Here is a 25,522-nt window from a genome sequence, read left to right on the forward strand (position 1 = left end):
AATACCAGTTGCATGCTTAGACATTTAACCAGCATGCACTTGCAAGCGTGGACACAACACCAAACCTCAAGTGCCACATGTGCAACTGATCACAACGAAGGTAGTCAGCAACGCTACATTGTTTCCCCCACTGTAAGCCCACCGGTTAGCACAGCAGCAAATGTTGAGGTGTCGTTGCAAGGCCACAGCAGTCAGGGAATCCCACTGTTATATCAACGAAAGACTGATTCTAGGCCATCAGAAAGAACACCAACTCCATCACATCATCAACCCTCTCTCAGTCCGCCCTGTCCACCGCTACTTCCACCATATGCAGCTCTCAAGTCCAGCTCACCCTCCCAGACACTATGAGTAGGTCAAGAAAGTACTCAGTCTCTCATCCGCGTACACTGGGTTTGAACGCCCACATTGCCAAACTAATCTCGTTTGAGATGATGCCCTTTCGGTTGGTGGAAAGCACAGCTTTCCGCGAACTCATGGCCTATGCAGTACCACGCTATGACCTACCCAGTCGCCACTTCTTCTCTCGCAAAGCCATCCCAGCCCTCCACCATCATGTGAAAGACCACATTGTCCATGCACTCAAGCAGTCAGTGAGCGGAAAGGTGCACCTCACAACTGATGCATGGTCTAGTCGGCATGGCCAGGGCCGTTACGTGTCCATCACTGCGCACTGGGTTAATGTGCTGGATGCAGGGTCCACAGGGGACAGCGGTGGTGGGACAGTGCTGCCTAGCCCACGGTATAGGAAACAGTTGGCTGTAGGCGTTCGACCCTCCTCCTCCTCCTCCTCCTCCTCCAGAAGCGAAAGCTCGTCCACAGAGCGCAGTCGTACGAGCACTCCATCTGCAGCTGCCACTGTTGCACACGATGTGTCCCCCTATCGAGCAGCTAGTGGAAAGCGTCAGCAGGCTGTGTTGCAGATGATGTGTTTGGGCGACAGACACACCGCCGAGGTGCTGGCCGAGTACTTGAAGCGACAAACTGAGTCATGGCTGGGCAGTGTACATCTTGAGGCAGGCAAGGTAGTTAGTGATAACGGCCGTAATTTTGTGGCAGCCATAGCCCTTTCAAAACTCAGCCACATACCTTGCTTGGCTCACACCTTGAACCTGGTGGTGCAGTGCTTCCTCAAAAATTATCCGGAGTTAACAGCCCTGCTCCAGAAGGTGCGAAGACTGTGCGCGCACATCCGCCGGTCGCCTGTACACTCCGTTCGTATGCAGAAGCTGCAGCGATTGCTCCACCTTCCCAACCACCGCCTCATTATCGACATTGCAACAAGGTGGAACTCCACCCTGCACATGGTGGAGCGGCTGTGCGAGCAGAGGCAGGCCATAATGCATTTGTGGGAGGATACACGGCCAGGCACTTTGAGAGCAGACATGGAGTTGACAGGCGTGCAGTGGTCGAAGCTGAAAGACCTTTGTAAAGTCCTTCAGTGTTTTGAGGAATGCACACGGCTGGTAAGCGCAGACGACGCCATCCTAAGCATGAGCATCCCACTTATGTGTCTGCTCATGCAAACTTTGACGCACCTTAAGGAGCAGGCGTCTGCAGCCAATGTTGATGAGGAGGAAGAGGAGGAGGGAATCCTTGATGACATTCAGCCATTGTCTGCTCAGGGACCTCTCCTGGACGAGGTGGAGGAAGAAGAGGAGGAGGAGGAGGAGGATGATGGGGATGATTACTTAGGGGAGGAGGATGCATCTCGTGGGGCAAGTGAAAATGTTGGCGTGGCAAGGTCTGGTACAGGGTTTGTGCGTGACTGGAGGGATGTGGATTTGCCAGAAAGTGCTCCTCCACCCAGCACTCGCAGTGCATCATTGACACCGGGAACATTGGCCCACATGTCAGATTATGCCTTGCGGATCCTAAAAAGGGACCCCCGCATTGCCAAAATGATGAACGATGATGACTACTGGTTGGCCAGCATCCTGGATCCACGCTATAAAGGCAAATTACAAAACATCATGCCACAGGAGAACCTTGACCTAATATTGGCTAATAAACAAGCAACTCTGGTAAATCGGTTGCTTGAGGCATTCCCAGCACACAGCAGCGGTGATGGTTCTCACACGAGCCGTACGGGCCGGGGGCAGCTTGGTAGAGGTGTTCGTGGTGCACACAGCAGAAGTGGCGTTGGAGACAGGGGTTTCATGACAATGTTGTGGACTGATTTTTCAAATACCGCTCACACAACTGGTAATACTGCATCGATGGAAAGTGACAGGAGACAGCAGTTGTCAACTATGGTTACAAACTACTTTTCCTCCCATATCGATGTTCTCCCACACAGGTCATTCCCCTTTGACTATTGGGCCGCTAAACTGGACACCTGGCCTGAATTGGCCCAATATGCCTTACAGGAGCTCGCTTGCCCAGCTGCAAGTGTGCTATCGGAAAGAGTCTTCAGTGCAGCTGGATCAATCCTGACAGAAAAAAGGACCCGTCTGTCAACCCAAAATGTGGATGATCTAACCTTCATTAAAATGAACCACGCATGGGTTTCCAAGGATTTTGTCCCACCTTCCCCTGATGACACATAGGGTGACAGAAAAATGGCTTGCTTTGGTCCACCTCTTCCTGGTACTTCACCTATTTCGCCTTTTGCATCAGCTGAATGTCCAACATCAACATATGCCACTTTCTAAAACTCCCTAACTGTGCTGCCTCCCCCCCCATGGCCGGGGTAACCACCTAGCGCACGACACCGTGCGAGTGCCGTTGCCCTGGACAGGTGGGTAGGCCGACTCTTGGGCGCGGGCACTGGCACAGGGTCCCTCATAGTGCAATCAAGTGTCTCTGATGGTGGTGGTGCACACCCGCCGTCAGACACACCGCTGTAGTATTGAGGGGCCCAGTGCCAGTACCGACGCCCAAGAGTGGGCCCCCCTTGCTTGGGCAGGGCCCCAGCATTTGCAATCTTTACCTCTCCCTGCTCCTCCGCTGTGTAATCTGGGCCGTCAAATCCATACTGTGCCTGACACCGTCTGAGCCTGCCTCCTGAGACATATATTTTGAATGTGTACGCTATCCATACATGTTATCCAGGGATACGGTACCCTTTCTAACCTTTGTGCAATGACGTGCAATCCATACTGGGCCTAACACCGTCTGAGCCTGCCTCATGCTGTATAGACATATATTTTGAATGTGTACGCTATCCATACATGTTATCCGGGGATACGGTACCCTTTCTAACCTTTGTGCAATGACGTGCAATCCATACTGGGCCTAACACCGTCTGAGCCTGCCTCATGCTGTATAGACATATATTTTGAATGTGTACGCTATCCATACATGTTATCCGGGGATACGGTACCCTTTCTAACCTTTGTGCAATGACGTGCAATCCATACTGGGCCTAACACCGTCTGAGCCTGCCTCATGCTGTATAGACATATATTTTGAATGTGTACGCTATCCATACAAGTTATCCGGGGATACGGTACCCTTTCTAACCTTTGTGCAATGACGTGCAATCCATACTGGGCCTAACACCGTCTGAGCCTGCCTCATGCTGTATAGACATATATTTTGAATGTGTACGCTATCCATACATGTTATCCGGGGATACGGTACCCTTTCTAACCTTTGTGCAATGACGTGCAATCCATACTGGGCCTAACACCGTCTGAGCCTGCCTCATGCTGTATAGACATATATTTTGAATGTGTACGCTATCCATACATGTTATCCGGGGATACGGTACCCTTTCTAACCTTTGTGCAATGACGTGCAATCCATACTGGGCCTAACACCGTCTGAGCCTGCCTCATGCTGTATAGACATATATTTTGAATGTGTACGCTATCCATACATGTTATCCAGGGATACGGTACCCTTTCTAACCTTTGTGCAATGACGTGCAATCCATACTGGGCCTAACACCGTCTGAGCCTGCCTCATGCTGTATAGACATATATTTTGAATGTGTACGCTATCCATACATGTTATCCAGGGATACGGTACCCTTTCTAACCTTTGTGCAATGACGTGCAATCCATACTGGGCCTAACACCGTCTGAGCCTGCCTCATGCTGTATAGACATATATTTTGAATGTGTACGCTATCCATACATGTTATCCAGGGATACGGTACCCTTTCTAACCTTTGTGCAATCACATGCAATCCATACTGGGCGTGAGAACGGCTGGCGAGCTGTTAAGCAAGCTACAGCACCTGTCCAGACAAGTACAGGGATTCCCTAGTGAGGAGACTTATTTGATTGTTTTCAATGTTGGGACAGCAATTTTTGGGGAGCACTATACCCTGGAGAATGATAGATGGGGCCCACCATACACTGGAACATTCCAAAGGTGGACATCAGACACTGGAGCAGCATTTACAGGGCCCATTATACACTAGAGCATTAGAAATGGGGCCCATTATGTTTGGAGCATTATTTGGGCCCATAAGACAGTGGAGCTTCATCCATGGGGACCAACATATACTGTAGCATTATGTGTAGCTCATCATATACTGTTTCAAACATTATATGGGACCAATGATTCTGTATGGAGAAATAGATGGGCCTCGTCATGAGATGTAAAAAGTGAGGTATTTTTCATTGTACTATACCGCTATTTATCTGCCGTATCGGAGCATGATGAGTTGTGGTATGTGTTAAAGGGGCGCTCTTTCGCCCAGGGCACATGAAAACCTGCAGCCAGCCCTCCCCCCCCACAACTTTAGCCAAATAACACCCATTTTTCAGTGCGTAACTTATATTATGAAGTTAATTAAGGTTGACAAGCTTAAGTAAGAAGAATTGATGCTTTTGGCATTCAAATGGGCACTGTTGGTGTGTTTCCTGTCCTCCTCTCACTGCCGACTTTTATTCCCCATTGACTTACATTGGGTTTCGTGTTTCGGGACGACCCCGACTTTTCCCTATAATCGGACGATCTTGCTCGACCCGACTTTTGGAAAAGTCGGGTTTCACGAAACGAAACGCGACCCTAAAAAACCAAAAGTCGCTCAACTCTAGTCAGCACAAGTATGTGATTTATATACTTCTGGCCATATTCCGACTAGACGTGCCCGGCCTCGCTCTGTTCATTTTCATTGAGTGAGGCCACACATGTCTAGTCAGCATGTGACCGCATGTATGTAAATTACCAGCACGAGAGAATCCTGACAGTGTGCAGTGAGCACTGTGAGAATTCAGAAGTCTGCAGTCACATAGAATGACTGCAGACTCAGCACAAACCTGGAGAACCCCTTTAATGTTCCTAACAAATAAAAACATGAGAATAAGTCAGTATCACAAATAACATTTACATCCAGGTACCTTATAGATGACGTCGTCTCTGCAGTCAGTCACCTTTTCTTCTAGACCCCATGATGAGTTTTCTCATCCACATCTCGTCTCTGTAGACGTCCATCTTCTCCGGTCTTCTGCAGAAAATCTCCACACGATGCCCTTAAAGATAGAAGTGTTATTATAATGCCCCTAAATAAAAATATCTGCAATATACTGTCTCCTCACACTATTCCCCTCTAGCATCCCACCTGTTCACCATACTGTCTCCTCATATATTTACCCCCTCACTCTCTATACTGTCTGCTCACACATACCCCTGACTCCCCATACTGTGTCCATCCACATACATTAACCCATTCGCTCCCCATACTGTCTGCACCAATCCCCCATACTGTTTCCTCATACATACTCTTTATTTTGTGTCCTCAAATCTCCCCACACATTAAATCCCCCATCCCCAATCCCCCACACACATTAAGTACCCCCATCCCCATTCCAAATCCCCCCCACACATTAAATAACCCCCCCATCCCCACTCCAAATCCCCCCACACATTAACCCAATCCCCACTCACTAACCCCCATCAGCACTCCAAATCCCCCCACCCCCACTCCAAATACCCCCACACATTAACCCCAACCCCACTCATTAACGCCCCCATACATTAACCCCCATCCCCATTCATTAACCCCCGCGCACATTAACCCAATCCCCACTCATTAACCCCATCACCACTCCAAATCCCCCCCACACATTAAATAACCATCTGCACTCCAAATACCCCCACACACATTAACCCCCATCCCCACTCATTGATGCCCCCACACATTAATCCCCATCCCCATTCATTAACCCCCCCACTCATTAACCCCCATCACATTAAATAACCCCATCTCCACTCCAAATCCCCCCACACATTAACCCCATGGCATCCCCACTCATTAACCCCCACACACATTAACCCCCATCCCCACTCATTAACCCCCATCCCCACTCTAAATACCCCCACACATTAACCGCCATCCCCTCTACAAATCCCCCCCATCTCCACTCATTAACTCCCCCTCATCTCCCATCTTCGGTGGTTCTTCAGCTCCGGCGGTCAGAGCTTCATTTGTACTGGCGTCTGTATAGACGCCAGTACAATTGCTCCCTGGGAGCCGGCACGGCCTCCTTCTCTGCGCCGGCTGTCAGCTTGACAGCTGACACAGAGAACCGCCGACTCTCAGGCGGGGGGCGGCAGAATGCAGCCGCCAGGGAGGACACTGCGGACCGCTGCATTAGGCGGCCCGACTGCGCCCCCCTGCTGGCTGCGCCCAGGGCAACTGCCCCGGCTGCCCCCCCTAGATACACCACTGCCCTAATCCCAACCCTAACTATAACCCTACCACAAGCCTAACACTAATCTTAACCCTAATTCCAACCCTAACTTTAATTCTAACCCTAACCCTAATTCCACCCTAACCCTAATTCCAACTCTAACCCTAGCCCTTACCCTAACCCTAACGGAAAAATAAAAATAAAAATATTTTCTTTATTTTATTATATGTGCCTACCTATGGGGGTGATAGAGGGGTGGTTTATTTACTTTTTACTTCTTTTTGATCACTGTGAGAGTGATCAAAATGAATGAATCGAATCTGCAGCCGGCAGCGCCCATGATCCGGGTCTGCGGGACCACGGGAAGTGACAGCGGCACTGGCTAGCACCGGGGGGTGGGAGGGGGGTGATTGGTCTGCGGGGGGAGTGGAGGGAAGGCGGGGGGCCGATGATGACAGCAGCTGCACATTGCCGCTGTCATTCAGTGGCAGGGGCCGATCGCCCCTGCTAGCCGGTGTGGGGGGGTCAGGTAACTTTCTCCAGCCATGTCCGATGCTACTGCAGCATCGGCCATGGCTGGATTGTATTATTTCATCAATTTTCATTGATGAAATATTACTATTGCTCTGATTGGCTGTTTAACTTTTAACAGCCAATCAGAGCGATCATAGCCACGTGGGGGGAAGCCACGCCCCCTGTGGTGAAGTACAAAGCCCCCTGTATCTGCTGGTCAGGTGACCTTTCAGTGAGCCCGATCACCCGAACCGCAGGGGGGCTTTAAAGTCATGACGCCACATAAGCGTCACTGGTCATAATGGCACCGGTTTTCATGACGACTATGTGGCGTCATTGGTAGGGAAGGGGTTAATGCTACTGGATCTCTTTTTTTCGGCTACTAGATGATATTTGTCCGGAGTTGGTTTTTGTGTTCATGCTTTAAAGTGCCAGTCTTTGATCATTTATTGGGACAGATTTTGATCTAATAACATTTTATAAGTGGTCATAAACTTGTAAATAACTCATGAAAGAATAAAGTTACGTTAAAACAAAGCACAGTGTTGTTTTTCTTGTGAAATTCTCAATAAATTTGATGTGTCACATGACCCTCTTCCCATTGAAAAAAATAAAGTTGGATCCAAAATGGCCAACTTCAAAATGGCTACAATGGTCACCACTAGAGATGAGCGACTTTGCCTTTTTTCGGGTCGAGTCGGGTTTCATGAAACCCGATTTTCGCAAAAGTCGGGTCGAAAGAAATCGGCCGACTATAGGGAAAAGTCGGAGGCCGACTGAAAAACGAAACCCAATGCAAGTCAATGGGGAAGCAAAGTCGGCAGGGAGTGGAGGCCAGGAAACACACCTACAGTGCCCTTTTGAATGCCAAAAACATCAGTTCTTATAACTGAAGCTTGTCAACCTTAATTTACTTCCTAAGAATAGTTCCGCATTGAAAACTGGGGGTTATTTGGCTAAAGTTGTGGGGGGTTGGGCTGGCTCCAGGTTTTCGTGTGCCCTGGGCCAAAGAGTGTCAGTGCGACTCTTTAACACATACCACAACTCATGATGCTCCGATACGCCACAGAAATATAGGTATAGTACAATGACACACACTTCACTGCTTACATGACATGACTGATCTATTTTAAATTGTACAATAGCTCAAAAAAAGGACAGTATATTACTCCATACACTGTTATGACCACCACATTGTGCGCCATACAGAATAATGAGCCCCATATATTTCTCCATACCAAATAATTAGTCACATATCATGTTCCATACAGTATATGATGAGCTCCACATAATGCTCCATATATAAAAGGCCCCATTTGTAATGCTCCAGTGTATAATATGCCCCTTTGATGCTGCTCCAGTGTCTGATCTGCCCCATTTACATTGCTCCAGTACATGATGGGCCCTATTTTTAATTAACCCAGGCATGGTATGTGAAAAGAGCTCCATGGAGTAATCTAAGGTGTGTGCTTCCACATCCTTCACTTTTGGTGTGGGTGAAGGACACAAGGAAAGGGGTTGCGCCTGACCAGAAGCCTGCAGTTACGACTCAGTGCTTCCATTTTTTACAACTTCAGAAGAGGAGGCGATAGAGCTGGAGGCTGTTTCAGCAATGTAAGTCACAAGCAGTTCCTGATACTCCGGCTTTAAAAGCAGTCTACCTACTTCCCAAAAAGGGAGCCTTATAGGCCTTCCAGAGCTACACCATGACGCTGGCTCAACACCTCCTGCCATAGCTGCTTTGTGATTTTGGCTCTACCAGCAGATGCACCACCACCACCATCAGTACCAGGTGGCCCGCCACGCTCACATCCGCGTCCTCTTCCACCATACTTCCTCATGTTTTTTAAAATGGACCCAAAATACCAGCAGATATATGGTACTAGAGTTGAGCGAAACGGGTCGAAAAATTTCAAAAGTCGCCGACTTTTGGCAAAGTCGGGTTTCATGAAACGAAACCCGACCCTAGGATGAGGTCGGCCTCGAGGTCGGCGACTAACGCGCCAAAGTCGCATTTTAAAAGTTTGTTTTGCGCTCTTTTTCAGCCAATCAGGATCCACGGACACTGTGGGCAACGTGATGACATAGGCAGGGGTCACCACCATCTTTCAGAAGGGCATGCAAGTGATTGGCTTGCTTTGGTGGGCGTCACAGGGGTTATAAAAGGGCGTGCACGCCGACCGCCATCTTACTTCTGCCGATCTTAGCATAGGGAGAGGTTGCTGCTGATGATTCTTTAGGGAGAGCGTTAGGCAGGGAAGAAGAAAAAAAAACTGCTTCTGCTGCTAGCGATTTTGCCTGTACAACACACCAGTCACTGTGTGTGCAGTGCAAGGGGAGGCTATATTGTGGTGGATCAGCGGTGTTGGTTGTTAGGCTGCCTTCTAAGGCTTCCTGACAGCTGCATTGCTATTTACCCACTGCTCTGCAAACTGCTTTTTTAAAAGCCAATCCCAATTTTTTTTTTTGTCCTGCTGAGGTACTGAGCGTCCATTTTTTCACACCATACAGCGGTGTACGCTCCTCACACAGTACCGTGTAACGGCTGTTATCACAGCCACAATGAAGCTATCTGTGTGTCACTCTATGAGAATAAGTCGAGGACATGTTCCGTTCTTACAGACCTGCACCTACTAGTTTTGTCTAGCTTTCAAACAGTTAAATATATTTGCTGTTTGATCACATTCAAAACTATAGAGAGACAGCGTGTGTCAGTCCGTATACTTAAAAAACACGGAGCTTGACAATTTTACGTACACCGGACAGCCGTGTATGTGCACGCTCCTCTCAGTACCGTGTAACGGCTGTTATCACGGCCACAGTGAAGCTATCTGTGTGTCACTCTGTGAGAATAGGTCGAGGACATGTTCCGTTCTTACAGACCTGCACCTACTAGTTTTGTCTAGCTTTCAAACAGTTAAATATATTTGCTGTTTGATCACATTCAAAACTATAGAGAGACAGCGTGTGTCAGTCCGTATACTTAAAAAACACGGAGCTTGACAATTTTACGTACACCGGACAGCCGTGTACATGCACGCTCCTCTCAGTACCGTGTAACGGCTGTTATCATGGCCACAGTGAAGCTATCTGTGTGTCACTGTGGAAGGATAAGTGGAGGACTTGTTCCATTCTTACAGACCTACACTCTAGGGAGATTCCTATTCTGCCCAATTCTACATACACCTTGTAGTTTGTGATACACTGGCCAATTTCTGCCTGTGACATAGCGCTCTGATATTCAGTGGGCCTCACACAATCCAAAAGTGTCCAGTGTCCACAAGTGTGTGCAGAAATTCAAAATCTCCCTTATCCTGTAGTCACTTTTTTCACACCTGTGCCATCGAGCCTGTGACATAGCGCTCTGATATTCAGTGGGCCTCACACAATCCAAAAGTGTCCAGTGTCAACAAGTGTCTGCAGAAATTCAAAATCTCCCCTGTCCTATAGACACCTTGTACCTTGTTTTACTTTACTATATAGTTTGTTGGATTTTGTCTACATTTCTACCAAAAATGAGGAAGGCTGGTGGAAGAGGCCATGGAATTGGGCGGGGGTTGGCAGCTGGTAATGATGGTGTTGGTGGTGGATCTGATGGTAGTGGCAAAAGCAAAATAGGACCGAATGCAGGAGGTGTTGAGCCTGCGTCATCGTCTGGCTCCACAAGGCCTCGAAGGCTTAGTTTTCTAGGAGTTGGCAAACCGCTTTTAAAGAAAGAACTTCAGGAAAAAGTTTTGTCTTACATTGCTGACTCAGCCTCCAGCTCTATCGCCTCCTCTTCTGAAGTTGTAAAAAATAAAAGCACTGAGTCGTCATTGGAGGCTCATGTTCATGAACCACACCTTTCCTTGTGTCCTTCACCCCAACCAAGATTGAAGGATGACGCAGGCCATACTACTGATTACTCCATGGAGCTGTTTTCACATACCATGCCTGGATTATCAAGTGAAATGGTGAATTACCCAGGCCAAGATGAATCTGACATGGAGTGCACTGATGCACAGCCGCTGATAGATGATTCTGCTGGTACATTCACTCAGAGCACTACATTGTCCTCGCAGTGTACAGAGCCAGATTCTGACCCTGATGAGACTCAGGTGCCCCTTCCCGCACACTATACCACCATACACGGTGACACAGAGGAAGGTGCATATGACATTGAAGAGGAGGTGATGGATGACCCAGTTTTTGACCCAGATTGGCATCCATTGGGGGAAAAGGGTGCTGCTTCCAATAGCTCAGATGAGGAGCATCCACAGCAGACATCGACATCGCAACAGCTGTTATCTGGCAGGCCCGGAGCACTCCAAAGACAGGTTCCAAAAATCAAAAGAGTTGCTGGACAGCTTGTCCAGAGGGTCAAAAGATCACAGCGTGCTAGGCCGCAAAATGTCTGCCAAAGTAGGAGGAGTGCAGTGTGGCACTTTTTTGAACAAAATCCTCATGATCAAGCCAAGGTTATCTGTAAGGCTACTTTCACACTTCAGGTTTTCGGTGTCAGGCGTGATCCGGCGTCGTGCCGGAACGCCGGATCCGGCAAATGTTTAGTAAAACCGGATGTGACGGATCCGGTTTTCTGCCGGATCCGTCTTGTTCTTGACAGACAAAACCGGATCCGTCTCATCCGGTTCATCCGTTTTTCTATCCGTTTTTCGACGGATTACGCCGGATCCGGTTTTTAAAATTGACCCTTGTGGCCTTCCGAACGGGATTGGCTACTGGAAAACTATATATAGCATGTTCCTACAGCCCTTCTTTTACAGGTTGTAGAGGAGAAAGTGCAGGTTGGAGAGAAGAGCAAGTTACTGGCGAAGATGGATGTTGTCATTGGAAATATTTTGAAGAATTTGGCGGATTTTATAGCGGAGGCGAATCGTTTGAGGGTGATTGTTCTGGAGAAGGAGAGAGCAAGACAGCAGCGCATCAGGCATCGTAGACAACGTTTGTGGATCCACCCCATCACAGCCAAGAGAATGATGCGTGGGGTCTATTCTACACTCTGCATGGACCTTCGACGAAACCCGGATAAATTTTTTGGATATGTTAGGATGAAAATGGAGAATTTTGATTACTTGGTGGAGCGCATTGCACACCTCATAAAAAAAGCGGACACCTATTGCCGCTTCTCTGTTTCACCCACAGAACGTCTGATGGTGACTTTAAGGTAAGCCACATTTATTGGATGTGATCGCATCAGAGCACACTTTCACTGCAATCTTGTTGGTGGTAGTTTGTATCTCCAAGTGTTATAGCTCAGTTTTGGTATGTAATGCTGTGATTTAAAACTAATTTATTGTTTTTTAATTCCCCACAGATTTCTTGCAACTGGAGAATCCCTTTCGTCACTGCATTTCCAGTACAGACTCGGGATTTCCACCATATCTGGAATAGTGAAGTACACATGCCGTGCATTGTGGGACTCCTTAGCTGAAGAGTTTTTACCAGAGCCCACAACAGAGAGGTGGATTGAAATTGCTGACAAGTTTCAACAGATATGTCAGTTTCCCAACTGCTTGGGCGCTGTGGACGGGAAACATATCCGCATTGTAAAGTCAGCTGGATCGGGATCGGAATATTTCAATTACAAGAAATATTTTTCAATTGTCCTCATGGCCATCGCTGACGCGGAATACAAATTTATTGCGGTTGATATTGGGGCCTATGGCCGCTCCAATGACTCTCAAGTTTTCAAACTGTCTGCCATGGGGCGTAAACTGTATGGAAACACCTTCCAGTTCCCACCACCTAGACCGCTGCCGCAAACATCTGGTCCACCTATGCCATTTGTCTGTGTAGGGGATGAAGCCTTCCAGCTGTCAGAACACCTTTTGAAACCGTACTCTAGCAGAGGATTGACAAGACCAAAACGCATTTTTAATTACCGCCTCACAAGAGCAAGAAGAATGGTTGAATGTACCTTTGGTATTCTGACAGCCAAATGGCGGGTCCTATTGACTGCGATCAACCTCAAGACAGAAACTGTGGACGAGGTGATCAAAGCGTGCGTGGTACTCCACAATTTTGTTATCTGCAAGGAACCCATTTCCATTGAGGACACCTCTGAAGAAACCACCTTGCAAGATTACCATGACATTACCACTAGAAGTTCTGTGACGGTTTCAGTAATGAGGGACAATTTTGCACTATACTTTGTCACCTCAAGGCAGAGTACACTGGCAGGATGACAGAGTGTGAAAGATTTGTGCCCAACCAAACTTGTGTAACTTCTGTACCAACAGTATATACCTTTGCCAACCAAAGTTGGCTATCTTGTCATGGTCTCTATTTTTAGCTTTAGGCCACAGGTGTGTACCTGGTTGTGTTTTATGCAAAGTATTTCACCTTTTAACAAAAGTTGTGTACATTGTTATGAAATCACCAACAATAAACACAACTTTTTAGGTGAAATACTTTGCTTCAAACACAACCAGGAACACAACTGTGGCAAAAAGCTAAAATTTACCCACAGTTATATACCTAGTTTTGAATACCATTTCACCTTTTAAATACCCTGTATTTAACCTTTTTCGCCGCAGAAAGAAATGACAGACAACCAGTGTAAAATAATTTAACTTTTATTGAAAAATGTTTTTTTTAGTAAACTTTTTTAAAATTTTAATAAACTTGTTTAATAAAGCTTTGAAACCATAAAACTGGTCATTTTTATTTAAATACACACATTATAAATCTGTGTAGTGTGTGGTGGAAATACTGCTGTAGGGGCTGCGGGACACTTCGACACTGGGAGTGTGGAGAGAGGACTGGGATCGTGGTGGGGAAGGAACAGTTAGAGGTGAAGGTGTGGAAAAAACTACAGAATGGGTGGACATGTGGGAAGCAGAAATGGTGGTGGGTGGTGGAGTGGAGGGTTGGGCAGGGACTGTAGGAGCAGATGATGTTGATGGCAAGTTGTATGGGGAAGGAGTTTGGTACGGGGCAGGTTGCTGGAAGTGGGGAGATGTCTGGTACGGGGCAGGTTGGAAGTGGGGAGATGTCTGGTACGGGGCAGGTTGCTGGAAGTGGGGAGATGTCTGGTACTGGGGAGGTTGCTGGTACTGGGGAGGTTGCTGGTACTGGGGAGGTTGCTGGTACTGGGGAGGTTGCTGGTACTGGGGAGGTTGCTGGTACTGGGGAGGTTGCTGGTGTTGGGGAGGTTGCTGGTGCTGGGGAGGTGGATGGTGCTGGGGAGGTGGATGGTTCTGGGGAGGTGGATGGTATGTAATAGGAGGGGGAGGATGGAAAGTGGCTGGAGGGGGTGTAGATGTAATAGGAGGGGGAGGATGGAAAGTGGCTGGAGGGGGTGTAGATGTAATAGGAGGGGGAGGATGGAAAGTGGCTGGAGGGGGTGCAGGTGGAGGAACTACTGTGGTGGGAGGAGGAGGTTGGGTGGTAACTTGCTGGAGAGCAGCGTGGCATGAATGCATTACATGCATCTGCTGGGCAGGAGAGAGCGTTTCCATGCGCTCCACAACAGACCTGAAAAAGGTGTGGTTTGGCGAAGATCTTGCTTCTGAATGCATGGTTTGCAGAAGTGTCTTCACCTCCAGAATGCTGGAGTTGATCTGCTGATAGCCTGCGGAGATTTGCTCTGACAAGACTTTTAGACAGTTCTGGAAAGATGCATTCAGATGCAAGAACTCTGGCGCATAAGTCTTTTCCTGACCCCTCTGCCGCTGCCGCCCAGTACCCGCAGGTGTACTAGAGGTGGCAGGGGCAGAAGGGTGGGGTAAAGGGAAAGCGATCTCCTCACCATCAGCTTCATGTAATGTAGGCGGCCACGATGCTCCTGTGCTGGTGGATGGGACAGATGGGTCGAATGTGTGGGAAGGCTGGGAAGGTGCAGATGTACCGGGGCGGTCGAAGTGTCCCTCGGTGCCGGTCTCCTCAGGGATCGCCTCAGAAGGGTCCAATCGTGCAGGCTCCCGAGTGCTGCTCACCGTGCTGTGGAATAAAGAGAAAAAAAAAACAATTAAAATAGTGACATGGTATGGCCCTGGCTGAAAAAAAAAAGTTACATCTAAACATTTTTTTGTCACATGTGGTGTGTAATATTTACCTTCTGGTGAGCATTGTCTCCCGGAGGAATGACAGGGCTCGTGCGTACTTGTACTTGCTCCTGCGTCCTCCAGATCCACTCGGGGCCCGCATCTCTTTATTGAACTCCTTCTTGAAACGATCCCTCACAGACCGCCACCGCTTCACAATTCTCTCCCCTGAAACGAGAAAGGACAAAGTGGTTAGTATACAACATCAGTGTTTCCCAAACTCCAGTCCTCATGGTCCCCAGGGGTCATGTTTTCAGGATTTCCAAAGTAAATAGAAATCCTGAACACATGATCCGTGGGGACCACGAGGACTGGAGTTCGGGAAACACTGGTTTAAATCAAGCAACCGGTACTGTATATACTTACGCTCTTTAATCTGGGCCCGAGCTTCGAGGTCCTCCCAGCGGTCCACAAGGAGCGAACAGATTTCCTCCCAGAGTCGTCGGGTAACGATCAGGTCAGCGTGGCGTCGGTCAGCCATATTCCAGAGCGGCTCCCTTTCTCTGATGAGATCGATGAGGCGGTCCACATCAATCCCTCCATCCTCACCGTCAGAGTCGGGAGCACGCTGTGAAGGCTGTTAAAGAAAAAGACAAAAATAACTTAATTTAGCCTCCACAAAAGAAATTAAATATAAAGTGCAAAAAAACCAAAGCAAAAATATTTATACTTACACGCTGGTGACCACCGCGTTGCTGTCGCCGACGACCCTGGGAGGCACTGCGAGGACCTCTTGGCCGAGCACCAGATTGGGAAGACTAGAGAAGAAAATAAAAAATGTTATGTCTTTGGATGTAGGCATTTGTTTGCTGTGTGTGGTCTGCAGAACATTGTTTTCTATGTGTTGTGTGTAGTGTGATGTTGTGTTTCTGCGTTTGATGCAAAAAACTTACCAATTGTGAGCCCACTCCAAGTGTCTGTCCACCCCTTCCTTCTTCTTCTGGGAGCTCCTCTTCATCTTGTGATTCCTGTTTTGAAATAAAAGGCAATGAATAGACAAATATTACAGAGATGATGGATTTTGGAAATAAAAACTTACCGTCAAACGCTGACGATGCGAGGGAGGGCTCCCAGAAGATGTGCTGTCTTCCTCATGGCCAGACTCCATGGCTGTGGGTGGTGTTTCTGCTGCTGCCATTGCTGCTGCTGCTGCTGCATCTATTGGGCGGCTGTTGAATAAAGAGAAACAAAGGGCCAATGAATATCTTGATATTCCGTAGCCCTAGTTTGGAGGAATGGGGGATTTGATAATTACCGTCTCTCATCTGCTGCTGGACTCCCCTCCCGTTGTTCAGCATGCTGCTCCATTTGGGGTGGTGCTGATGGTGCTGCTGCTGCAGATGTCTGCTGCCTTCTCCTGCTCCTGGTTCTTGGCTTGGGTGGCATGTTGGGTGTGGCTGAGGGTCCCATTGTCTTGCTTTTATATATGTCCTGTGGGCAGAGCTACTGAGCATGCTCAGACCAAAGAAACCGGATCCGGCCGCCGGATCCGGCTATCGCCGGATCCGGCGCATTGCGGCGCTCATAGGCTTTCATTGTATGAAAAAGCCGGACACGCCGGATCCGGCGTGTCCGGCTTTTTCGACGGATACAAAAAACGTTACAGTCACTGTTTTTTCCAGACGCCGGATCGTGTCACATTGCCGGATCCGGCGAAAATCGGATGAAACGCATGGCCATCCGGCTCGATCCGGCTCTAATGCAAGTCAATGGGGGGGAACCGGATCCGGCATTGCATTTCGACGGATCCGGTTTTAGTCAAAAGCGCCGGATCGTGCCTGAAGCAGAAAACCTGATGTGTGAAAGAGGCCTAAGAAGTGCGCAAAGACTTTTAGCCGAGGGAAAAATCTGAAAAATTTGAATACCAGTTGCATGCTTAGACATTTAACCAGCATGCACTTGCAAGCGTGGACACAACACCAAACCTCAAGTGCCACATGTGCAACTGATCACAAAGAAGGTAGTCAGCAACGCTACATTGTTTCCCCCACTGTAAGCCCACTGGTTAGCACAGCAGCAAATGTTGAGGTGTCGTTGCAAGGCCACAGCAGTCAGGGAATCCCACTGTTATATCAATGAAATACTGAATCTAGGCCATCAGAAAGAACACCAACTCCATCACCATCATCAACCCTCTCTCAGTCCGCCCTGTCCACCGCTAGTTCCACCATATGCAGCTCTCAAATCCAGCTCACCCTCCCAGACACTATGAGTAGGTCAAGAAAGTACTCAGTCTCTCATCCGCGTACACTGGGTTTGAGCGCCCTCATTGCCAAACTAATCTCGTTTGAGATGATGCCCTATCGGTTGGTGGAAAGCGCAGCTTTCCGCGAACTCATGGCCTATGCAGTACAACGCTATGACCTACCCAGTCGCCACTTCTTCTCTCGCAAAGCCATCCCAGCCCTTCACCATCATGTAAAAGACCGCATTGTCCATGCACTCAAGCAGTCAGTGAGTGGAAAGGTGCACCTCACAACTGATGCATGGTCCAGTCGGCATGGCCAGGGCCGTTATGTGTCCATCACTGCGCACTGGGTTAATGTGGTGGATGCAGGGTCCACAGGGGACAGCGGTGGTGGAACAGTGCTGCCTAGCCCACGGTATAGGAAACAGTTGGCTGTAGGCGTTCAACCCTCCTCCTCCTCCAGAAGCGAAAGCTCGTCCACAGAGCGCAGTCGTACGAGCACTCCATCTGCAGCTGCCACTGTTGCACACGAGGTGTCCCCCTATCGAGCAGCTAGTGGAAAGCATCAGCAGGCTGTGTTGCAGATGATGTGTTTGGGCGACAGACACACCGCCAAGGTGCTGGCCGAGTACTTGAAGCGACAAACTGAGTCATGGCTGGGCAGTGTACATCTTGAGCCAGGCAAGGTAGTTAGTGATAACGGCCGTAATTTTGTGGCAGCCATAGCCCTTTCAAAACTCAGCCACATACCTTGCTTGGCTCACACCTTGAACCTGGTGGTGCAGTGCTTCCTCAAAAATTATCCGGAGTTAGCAGCCCTGCTCCAGAAGGTGCGAAGACTGTGCGCGCACATCCGCCGGTCGCCTGTACACTCCGTTCGTATGCAGAAGCTGCAGCGATTGCTCCACCTTCCCAACCACCGCCTCATTATCGACATTGCAACAAGGTGGAACTCCACCCTGCACATGGTGGAGCGGCTGTGCGAGCAGAGGCAGGCCATAATGCATTTGTGGGAGGATACACGGCCAGGCACTTTGAGAGCAGACATGGAGTTGACAGGTGTGCAGTGGTCGAAGCTGAAAGACCTCTGTAAAGTCCTTCAGTGTTTTGAGGAATGCACATGGCTGGTAAGCGCAGAAGACGCCATCCTAAGCATGAGCATCCAACTTATGCGTCTGCTCATGCAAACTTTGATGCATCTTAAGGAGCAGGCGTCTGCAGCCAATGTTGATGAGGAGGAAGAGGAGGAGGGAATCCTTGATGACATTCAGCCATTGTCTGCTCAGGGACCTCTCCTGGACGAGGTGGAGGAAGAAGAGGAGGAGGAGGATGATGATGGGGATGATTACTTAGGGGAGGAAGATGCATCTCGTGGGGCAAGTGAAAATGTTGGCGTGGCAAGGTCTGGTACAGGGTTTGTGCGTGACTGGAGGGATGTGGATTTGCCAGAAAGTGCTCCTCCAACCAGCACTCGCAGTGCATCATTGACACCGGGAACATTGGCCCACATGTCAGATTATGCCTTGCAGATCCTAAAAAGGGACCCCCGCATTGCCAAAATGATGAACGATGATGACTACTGGTTGGCCAGCATCCTGGATCCACGCTATAAAGGCAAATTACAAAATATCATGCCACAGGAGAACCTTGACCTAATATTGGCTAATAAACAAGCAACTCTGGTAAATCGGTTGATTGAGGCATTCCCAGCACACAGCAGCGGTGATGGTTCTCACACGAGCCGTACGGGCCGGGGGCAGCTTGGCAGAGGTGTTCATGGTGCACACAGCAGAAGTGGCGTTGGAGACAGGGGTTTCATGACAATGTTGTGGACTGATTTTTCAAGTACCGCTCACACAACTGGTAATACTGCATCGATGGAAAGTGACAGGAGACAGCAGTTGTCAACTATGGTTACAAACTACTTTTCCTCCCTTATCGATGTTCTCCCACACAGGTCATTCCCCTTTGACTATTGGGCCGCTAAACTGGACACCTGGCCAGAATTGGCACAATATGCCTTACAGGAGCTCGCTTGCCCAGCTGCAAGTGTGCTATCGGAAAGAGTCTTCAGTGCAGCTGGATCAATCCTGACAGAAAAAAGGACCCGTCTGTCAACCCAAAATGTGGATGATCTAACCTTCATTAAAATGAACCATGCATGGGTTTCCAAGGATTTTGTCCCACCTTCCCCTGATGACACATAGGGTGACAGAAATATGGCTTGCTTTGGTCCACCTCTTCCTGGGACTTGACCTATTTCACCTTTTGCATCAGCTGAATGTCCAACATCAACATATGCCACTTTCTAAAACTCCCTAACTGTGCTGCCTCCCCCCCCCATGGCCGGGGTCACCACCTAGCGCACGACACCGTGCGAGTGCCGTTGCCCTGGACAGGTGGGTAGGCCGACTCTTGGGCGCGGGCACTGGCACAGGGTCCCTCATAGTGCAATCAAGTGTCTCTGATGGTGGTGGTGCACACCCGCCGTCAGACACACCGCCGTACTATGAGGGGCCCAGTTCCAGTACCGACGCCCACGAGTGGGCCCCCCTTGCTTGGGCAGGGCCCCAGCATTTGCAATCTTTACCTCTCCCTGCTCCTCCGCTGTGTAGTCTGGGCCGTCAAATCCATACTGTGCCTGACACCGTCTGAGCCTGCCTCCTGATGTATAGACATATATTTTGAATGTGTACGCTATCCATGCATGTTATCCGGGGATACGGTACCCTTTCTCACCTTTGTGCAATCACGTGCAAGCCATACTGGGCCTAACACCGTCTGAGCCTGCCTCCTGATGTATAGACATATATTTTGAATGTGTACGCTATACATACATGTTATCCGGGGATACGGTACCCTTTCTCACCTTTGTGCAATCACGTGCAAGCCATACTGGGCCTAACACCGTCTGAGCCTGCCTCCTGATGTATAGACATATATTTTGAATTTGTACGCTATCCATACATGTTATCCGGGGATACGGTACCCTTTCTCACCTTTGTGCAATCACGTGCAATCCATACTGGGCCTAACACCGTCTGAGCCTGCCTCCTGATGTATAGACATATATTTTGAATGTGCACGCTATCCATACATGTTATCCGGTGATACGGTACCCTTTCTCACCTTTGTGCAATCACGTGTAATCCATACTGGGCGTGAGAACGGCTGGCGAGCTGTTAAGCAAGCTACAGCACCTGTGGTTTGCACACGTAAGTTTTTCATTTTTTCAGGAATGACGGTTAGGCCTAATTCTGGAACTGCGGTTCACCTGCACTTACTGGGAAATCATCGTTCGCGGGTAATAATTGTAATCAGTGATCCCCATCACTAACGTTGTTCAGCGGGTTATCTGCACCTGTAAGCGACAAACGCTGGTCTTTTCAGTGTAGCGCACATGCAGCCACGGACATGTAAGGGCATGACACACCAGTTATTGGCCAATCTCATGTGCCAGAGCCTCACGTGTCCCTCTAGTAAGCCGGACTCGGAGCGCGGGGCATGACGGAGTCTCGTTCGATAACGGAATTAAGCTTACAATGTGTGTATCTGTTCTGTAGCTGGCATGGTTGAGGTTTCCCAGGTGGAGTCGAATTTAACCGTAGGCTCCACTCCTGGTGGTGCCCTTCTGGACATTCCTTTAAGGTTCAGCTTTGCAACCATGCTGCCCACGTAAAACAAACACTTTGCCTTCATGAACGCTGTTTGGAGGGTCATGACTCGTGGGAATAACGCCGCCCAATCAGTTAACCTGCTAGAGAGATCCTTCGTTGCTCCCAAGCATGACATCACACTCCCTAGGAGGAAGGTAATGCCACTGTGGCTACCGTACTCCTGGGGGCGACACAAGTGCACTGATGCCCAGCCACTGCTCGATTAATCTGCTGGTACATTGACCCAGACCACTACATTCCCCTCGCACGCTACACGGCCTGAATCTGACCCTGATGAAACTCAGGTTACCCTTCCCATATACAGTTCCATCTTACACGGTGACAAAGAGGAAGCTGCAGATGAAAGTGCAGGTTCGGCCCACCCGCCATCAGACACACCACCGTACTATCAGGGGCCCTGTGCCAGTGCCGTCGCCAACGAGTGGGCCCCCCCTGCTTGCTCAGGATCACAGCACTTGCAAGGTTGAAATACTGTGCAGTGAAATGGAAGATGGGGACGACGAGGAGTCCAGACTAGTACAGGGATTCCCTAGCGAGGAGACTTATTTGATTGTTTTCAATGTTGGGACAGCAATTTTTGGGGAGCACTATACTCTGGAGAATGATAGATGGGGCCCACCATACACTGGAACATTCCAAAGGTGGACATCAGACACTGGAGCAGCATTTACAGGGCCCATTATACACTAGAGCATTAGAAATGGGGCCCATTATGTTTGGAGCATTATTTGGGCCCATAAGACAGTGCAGCTTCATCCATGGGGACCAACATATACTGTAGCATTATGTGGAGCTCATCATATACTGTTTCAAACATTATATGGGACCAATGATTCTGTATGGAGAAATAGATGGGCTTCGTCATGAGATGTAAAAAGTGAAGTATTTTTCATTGTACTATACCGCTATTTCTCTGCCGTATCGGAGCATGATGAGTTGTGGTATGTGTTAAAGGGGCGCTCTTTCCCCCAGGGCACATGAAAACCTGGAGCCAGCCCTACCCCCCCACAACTTTAGCCAAATAACCCCCATTTTTCAGTGCGTAACTTGTATTATGAAGTTAATTAAGGTTGACAAGCTTAAGTAAGAAGAATTGATGCTTTTGGCATTCAAATGGGCACTGTAGGTGTGTTTCCTGTCCTCCTCTCACTGCCAACTTTTATTACCCATTGACTTACATTGGGTTTCGTGTTTCGGGACGACCCCGACTTTTCCCTATAATCGGCCGATCTTGCTCGACCCGACTTTTGGAAAAGTCGGGTTTCACGAAACGAAACTCGACCCTAAAAAACCAAAAGTCGCTCAACTCTATATGGTACTGTATCAGAAGCGTACAGCTCTATACAGTATGTGGATAACAGTAAATCTCCGTATATATTTCATGAGGCATACACAGACGCTCACAGGCTCAGTATGGATTACCCAATAAAATAACAAATTGAAAATGAAGAACAAGATAGGAAGTATATATTTTTTAGGGTACAATTGAAATCTACATATAAATAGTACCGTTGTCACTCTCAGACGCTTGCACAGTATGGATTTGACCGTAATGATAAATGTCGAACAAAGGTACTGTATAACAAGATACAAGCTGTATGGAGAATAGTTTAAAAATTTGTTTCTCTGATTCACTGTATATATAGAAGGCGTAACCCACACATGCTCACTCACTATGGATGATGTAGGGAAGGTGGACTGACAGACAAACCGGCCTGTAGTGAGAAGCAGAGGTGTAGCGCAGTGTAGGTGTGAAACCGCTAAGATAAAGAGAAAGGGTGCAGTGTTTAAGCTTGCCCATTGGAGGGCAGTGGAGAGAGTAGGAGTGGGACAGAATAACTGCCATTGGTCAGAGAAACTGTTAGGTGATGATGGGCAGAGTTACCAGAACTGGAAGTATAAAAGGCTGAGGGAAGGTTTTGGAAGAATCAGTCAGCGAAGGGAGCACAGTAAAGAGGAAGTTCTGCTGAGGAAATAGAGACAGTGGAAAGGCTCCAGAGAGGACTGACAGTTGAGGCGGTCACGGGGGGGGTGGCCCAGAGAACAGTAGCTGCAGACGAAAATGGCCTGGGGCTATCATACGGACAGTGTGCTCAGACTGGTGCAGCGCTGTGGTGGTTGGGCCTAGGCTAGCCACAGTGGAAGAGCCACAGAGGACGCCACAATTATAGTTACAAAGGAAGTGAAGGTACCGGGGCCTGTGTACAGAGAAATGTGAAACGGCTGTGGTGAATTGCTGTTGTCGACAGAAGGATGGGCACTAAAAACGGACCTGTTCAATACAAACTCTGTCTCAGTCTCGTGTTTGTCTGCGGCAAGAAGAGGGTCCCCCCATAGTTGGTTATCCTACAGATGATACCTTAATACAAATTTTTGAAACAAGGTACTGTATCAGCACATACCAGATGTGTCCAGTCTAGGGTAAAATTTCCATCTATACTTCCGGAGTCAGACACAGACAATCCCAGGCTCACTATGTATTACACCAGAATTAAAAAAGTAGAAAAAGGGAAAGGTATTCATAGCATACATCAGTATACAGTGTTGTGGTACTTTTAAATGTTCGTATATATTTCAATCTCAGTAAGCCAGTCAAGAATCTCCGCTACTGGAAACTACATGGATACAAGTCGAGTGTTAGCAGAAATTTTGGAATTACTCATCACGGGAAAACCTCCCGGTATATGTTGCAGAGGAGATGCAGACCCTCAATTACTGTGTCTGTGGAGAAAGCGAAAAAGGTTCTTTCTGAAGAAAGGATTGCTTTATTGCAGCAGCGTGGATCACATCACCGTGACTCGTCTCCATCAAATTGTGATCACAGGGAGAGATGTACCCATGGTCCTCACTGCCTATCATGATGTGTCTGGTCATTTTGGAGTGCAAAAGACAGAAGCCACAGGCCGTAGGCGTTTCTATTGGATTGGCATGAGAGGAGACATAGAAAAATGGTGGCAGGAATGTCACATGTCTGTTACTATCACAACTATGAAAGGTGATCATAAACCACCACTGCACCCGCTTGTAAGTTGATGTCTATTTCAAATGGTAGCCATTGATCATCTGAAGGTAGAGGGCAGCAGGACAGGCCATAGATACATCTTAACCATCATTTATCAATACACCAAATTTCTAGTGGCCGTCCCTGTGAAGGATTTAACTGCCCAGACTACACAGCAGTGGAGCAGGGAGAGGTAAGTATTGCAACTTTCCAGTGGTGTGGCCATAACCAAGCAGAGGGGGCACAATCGTGGTCGACGGTACTGGCACAGGGCCCCTCATAGTATGCTGGTGTGTCTGACGGCGAATGGGCCCTCCCACCATCTGAGACACTGTATTGTACTATGAGGGGCCCTGTGCCATTGCCGTCGGCCATCAGTGGGCCCATCCACCTGTTCAGAGCAAAGGCACTTGCCCAGGTGCGCCAGGTCTTGACCCCAGCCATTGTGGGAGGGGTGGGCAGCCCAGTTATGGAGGTTTAAAAATTGGCATATGTAGATTTGTTGGCGGGACATTCAGCTGCTGCAAAGGGCGTAATTGGGCATTTCCGAGGAAGAGGAAGGAAAAACCGAGGCACTTTTCTGGTAACCTATGTGTCATCAGGGGAAGGTGGTACAAAATCCTTTGAAACCCATGCATGGTTCATTTTAATGAAAGTTAGATCATCAACATTTTGGGTTGACAGACGGGTCCTTTTTTCTATCAGGATTGATCCAGCAGCACTGAAGACTCTTTCAGATAATACACTAGCAGCAGGGCAAGCGAGCTCCTATATGGCATATTGTGCCAATTCAGGTCCAGGCGTCCAGTTTAGAGGCCCAATAGTGAAAGGGGAATGACCTGTGAGGGAGAACATCGATATCGGAGGAAAAGTAGTTTGTAACCATAGTTGACAACTGCTGCCTCCTGTCACTTTTAATCGATGCAGTATTAGCAGTCGTGTGAGCGGTACTTGAGAAATCATTCCACAACATGGTCATTAAACCCCTGTCTCCGACGGCACTTCTGCTGTGTGCACCACGAACACCTCTTCCATTCTGCCCACTACGGCTCGTGGGAGAACCAGCATCACTGCTGTGTGCTGGGAAAGCATCAAACAAACGGTTTACCAGAGTTGCTTGTTCGTTTGCTAATATTACCTCTAGGTTCTTCTGTGGCATGATGTTGTGTAATTTGCCTTTGTAGCGTGGATCGAGGATGCTGGCCAGCCAGTAGTCGTCATCCCTCATCATTTTTGGCAATGCGGGGGTCCCTTTTTAGGATTCGCAAGGCATAATTGCACATGTGGGCCAATGTTCCAGGTGTCAATGATGCACTGCCCATGGTGGGAGGAGGAGCAGTTTCTGGCAAATCCACATCCCTATAGTAACGCACAAACACTGCCTCTGACCTTGGAACGCCAACATTTTCTCTAGCCCCCTGAGAAACATCCACCTGCCCAAAATAATCATCCCCCTCATCCTCCTCCTCTTCCTTTTTTTCCTCCACCTCATCCAGGACAGTTCCCTG

This window comes from Dendrobates tinctorius, unplaced genomic scaffold (assembly GCF_039654945.1).
Source record: "Dendrobates tinctorius isolate UK_male_01 unplaced genomic scaffold, ASM3965494v1 ptg000037l, whole genome shotgun sequence".
NCBI classification, from domain to species: domain Eukaryota; kingdom Metazoa; phylum Chordata; class Amphibia; order Anura; family Dendrobatidae; genus Dendrobates; species Dendrobates tinctorius.